Source organism: Atractosteus spatula, chromosome 28 (genome assembly GCF_055471065.1).
Source record: "Atractosteus spatula isolate fAtrSpa1 chromosome 28, fAtrSpa1.hap1, whole genome shotgun sequence".
Classification (NCBI taxonomy): domain Eukaryota; kingdom Metazoa; phylum Chordata; class Actinopteri; order Semionotiformes; family Lepisosteidae; genus Atractosteus; species Atractosteus spatula.
Window position 1 is genome coordinate 354,790 of NC_142733.1, and position 4,817 is coordinate 359,606.

Consider the following 4,817-nt stretch of genomic DNA (forward strand, 5'->3'; position numbering starts at 1 on the left):
GGGAGACATTAGAAGCTTGCCACGCCCGGACTGTTACACCAACGTATTAGCATGTTAAAGCGATTTCATTGAAGAGTCTAGCTTTCTTAAGTAGTAAGTACTGTACTTACTGGGTTTTTGAGGGGGAGAGGTGTCTTTCGCTGGAAATCTCGCCCCCTTCTACTTTGAATATACCTGTGAAACCGGTTTAATTCGTCACAGCCAGCACTCCCACAGAGAGGGGGGTTGTACTTGCAGTGTATCGGTATACAGTAGATGGGAAAGCCAGAGCCGACCGCTACGCCGCCCACGTGTTATGCTCTTCGTTAATGTCTAAGCCGGAACACATCATTATATCTCATTTTGTATTTCTTAAAAAAAAAAATCATTTGCCCAGCCTAACAGTATTGTTGTTATTGTTTTTAACCTGTAAAGCGCTTTGAGGAGCCACCTTTAAAGGCGCCATATACAATAAAGTTCATTATTATTACTATTGTTAATTTGCTGGACAGAGAGGTGAACATTATTACACAGAAGACAAAGATAGCGATTTACGTTGCATTGTGCATTGTGCTGCTGTAATACAGTTTTAAATAATTAAAAGTCTAAACAGTATCAGCTTTATTTATGAGTTTTAAATAAAGGTGATTTAAACGCAATGTAAATCAATATAAATGTTTATATTGTAACGCATAGGTGACTATTCATTGTTATTAAAATGACTTAAATTCGATCATGTTGTGATATTTAGAAATATACATTTGTTTGGTGCGAGTGAAATTTTATTTAATCTCTGAGCCATACTGATTCTTATGGAAGCCAGTTTCCGCCAGGGAGTTAAAAAAAAACACACTATGGTATTCTCTCCGATGCAGTGCAGTTAAAAACATATCTCTGATGCTGTTCCTAAATGAATATCGTTTATGACCATCAGACGCTTTATGCTCCTTTTCTTTTTTCCAGTGGATTGAACAGGGAGAGGCATTTCATGATGTACTTTTCACTGATGAAACAACAGTGGCTCTGGAACAGTTTTCAACCATGTCGTTTTATAAAAAGGGAAGAAATGTGAACAAGCAAAACCCAATACAAACATGTATGCCATACGGCGTACGCGTTACTGAAGCTAAAAGTTTAGCCTTTGTCACTAATGTAACCACTAAATAAAGACATATAGAAATCCCTACGTTACAGACTGTATATGGCTGGTATTGGTAGTTTAAAGAAAAAATACACACCAGTATTCCACTTTCACAGAAAAGGTTAAAAGACTATCACTTTTCACAAAGTATATAATCCTAATATGGTCAGAAGGAGCACGTACAAACGTTTCCCAAATAACAACATGTAAGACTTTGATGCTTAAAATGTTTAGGGAGAAATGGAATACTGGTGTGTATTTTTTCTTTAAACTACCTAGACCAGCAATATACAGTGCAGTTTACATACAGTAATATGTTTATGTTCCTAAATTAATATCGTTTATGAGCATGTGAAAGGCATGGTGAATCGGAGATTCTCAAGAATTACTTTGTATGATTGGAAACGAATGCGTGATCGGATCAACTAAATGCTGTGGTGTTACTTTTTGTCAATGAAAAAATAAACTCTTTTCGTTTACAAAGATGGTTACAAAGAATGTGGACCAGGGTAATATTTTGAGCTTACAGCTTGTCCAAGGTCATTCATTATTAATACTATTAGTAATATCTTCGGTAAAGACTTTGATGCATAAAATATTCCTGCATAATTAAAATATTTATAATAAAGGTGGTAGGTTGTGTACTTTTGTCCAAAAGAACAATCTTGCTTTTATAAAAGATACCGCCTTTTTAATGTTTAATGATTAACATGCTGTAATACACTGTTTAAATTTAAAAGTCTAGAGAGTATACAACTTCAATTCTTAATTGAATAAAGATTGTCCTTCAGCAGTGATTCGAAACTGACGTTTTCTGGTGACAGCTCAAATGCTGTACAGGAGAGGTTAACCTTTATTAGCTCCACCTGGAGGTTTTACAAGGTGATTCCGGATACTATTTACATAATCTAATTTGCATATGTTATGATGTGGTTTACTGTGACACGCCCACCGTGTTATACCGCAGCATACCCCGCTTGTTTTGAATGGCTGCATCTGTATATTCCCTTTTAATCAAATTCTAAAAGTATGCTTGTTGCCTCTGGTATCACGTTAGTTAAAGACTTCGATGCTTAAAATGTTTAGGGAGAAATGGAATACTGGTGTGTATTTTTTCTTTAAAGTACCAAGACCAGCCATATACTGTATGTTTATGTTCCAAAATTAATATCGTTCATGGCCTTCACACGCGTTACAGTATGCTCCTATTCTTTATATGCTCAGCTACTAAGATTTCCCTTCAGTGGTAAAATTCCATATAAATATTCAATACTAAAACAGGCACACTAAAGACATGTAAATCTTTCTACGACCGACCAACACACCACGAGTGCCCCTGTCGGTCAACCAATCACGTACCGCGGTATTTTGCGTCATCGCGCGTCACGCTCCGCGAGGCCGTAGCCAATTACCTCCGGTACGTGTCAGTGCCGCGCACTTTGAATGGCTGCATCTGTAGTCCACATGAAAGGTAGAAATATTCTCGTCTGTCTCTTGTTTGTATATAACTGAATGTCCCTGACAATGTACTGTTAGTTTTAATTTAAGAATGGTATTTGTGTTAAAATATGCCAGATAAGTTTATGTAACTGCTCATGCGACACTCAGTTGTAATTAGTCAAAAAACAAACTTGAAGAACAGCTGCGGGTTTGAATCTGAACATGTATCAGATTGCAGCGATCAAGCCTTCTCCTCAGTTAATACACTGAAACCCTTTGATGTTAACAGTTCTTTACAGGCGTGCTTTACAAGAACCTATCGTGTCGGTTCTTTCAGCTTTATTAGGTTTTCAAAGGCATAAGTAGAACACCGGTCGTGCGAACACAAAACGTGTCGTTATCTGAAGAATTGATTTCCATGGCACAGGGTCCAAGCGATTTAGCGTTTTTATAGTACCAGAAAAAGGGGAAGCGGCACTTTGCCTTTGCTGCGCAGGCATACGGTGACGTACGGCAGACGCCGTAATCGGCAGGATTCAAAACTGCGCGGGGAGTCCCCAACAGATTTTTAGTCTATCGCCTTAACCACTCGGCTACGACTACAGCAAGCTCTGTTGCCGCTGCATTCCTCCTACAATCTAACATGGAGTGCGAGGTGGCTGCGGAAACCTTTTCAAAGTCGCTCTCCGTTCAAAAAAAATATTTGACAAAATACATGCCGGCAGACAGATACGCCTCAGAGGGTTTAAGGGCAGCTTCACGTTCGAATGATCGAGTCTCCCCGTCCGGATGTCAAAATGCAACTTTGGCAGACAGATAAAACACCAACAAACGAGAAATGTGGACAAGGATTTTACAAGCTGCACCACACTGCACTTTGAAAAGCATTTACATTAGTGTTAGACGCGGGAATTGCCTTTGATTTACGCGCTTATGAAAGCCCTCAGCTCCTGCAATTGAATATAATGCCGTTACGTGTCGAAGCAGTATTTTACGTCATCCTACCACTGCAACACGGGGCATATATGGAAATGAGCACACGCTACGAATCGTCTCAATCACTACCTAGAGATGTAAGGCGCATTGAAGGGTGCACCCCCATCATTAATCGTTGCGCGTTTGTGAAAGGAAAGCTCTTGAGCAGTCTTTGAAACAGTTCGGATGAAACACTTGATTGCTTCCATGTGCATCTGGAATTGATTTCTTATTTTCATTTCACGCCGCCCAAAGCATTTCTAAAACAGGAGATTCGCGTTTGGGAATGCGTCCTGCTGTACAAATAAAACTGGTCTACGGGTCTGAAACCTGCTCCACGGAAAACACTTTTGTTGCGCTTTTGATTGTACTGTATAACGTCTAGAGGAATCACAAACTATTTGAGAGGCCATCATTCCAGGGGGAACTGACAAAGTCTATCTCTAAACACCTAGCGCAGTCTCTCGAGAGACTGTCAAAAATTGCTTTCTCCGTTTGAGTTGCAAGTAAGTGAAAGAGCAATCTTAACCCAGAGCCACTTGGGAGCAGTGGCACGTAAATACTGTTCAATTCAATTCAATTCAAGGTGCTTTATTAGCATGACCGATGGGTACAATCAGTGTTGCCAAAGCAAATAAAATAATAAAATGAACATAGAACAAAACATAAAATAAAATCTACAGACATATTACAGACATTTACAACAGAGACATGTCATAAAATATTTACATATACTGTAAACATATTGAGCATTATTGGGAGACAGGCTCACTGTTCCTCAGGCTGTGACAGGAGATCACATACTGGGCTGCCAGTTCAACTGAGTTCCCTCCTCCCTCTCCCAGTAGGATTGGGACCCGTTGTGATCTGGCAGGTGTGGGATCTCTGGGACTAGATTTCTGAATTTAGGGAAGGATGTTTCTCTAATCCCAGAGTATCTGTCACAGTGCAGTAGGAAGTGCATCTCTGCCTCTATTTCTCCCCGCTGGCAGTGGGAGCACAGCCCGTCCTCTTTGGGCAGCCAGGTCTGTCTGTGTCGCCCAGTTTCTATTGCCAGGCTGTGGTCACTGAGCCTTTACTTCCTCAGGGTCTGATTCTTTTTGTTGTTTCTTATCTTGGTCAAATATTCGGCTTGTGTGTATTGCCTGTTTAGGGTTCTGTAGCATTGCAGTTTATGTTGTGTTTGTGTGTGTGTGTCCCAGTGTGTGAGATATTGCTGTTTGGTCTGTGATGTGGTTGAGTCTGAGTTGTGGTGCTCTAGCAGTGCTGTCCTGATGCTGGT

General features: G+C 40.1%; 1 non-coding gene across 1 annotated transcript; it reads right to left on the minus strand.

The window, feature by feature from the left end:
- Window positions 1–3,081: 3,081 nt before the first annotated feature.
- trnaf-aaa (transfer RNA phenylalanine (anticodon AAA)) lies at window positions 3,082–3,163 on the minus strand. The gene has a single exon. It is a non-coding gene; the product is annotated as a tRNA-Phe (tRNA).
- Between the last annotated feature and the right edge of the window lie 1,654 nt (window positions 3,164–4,817).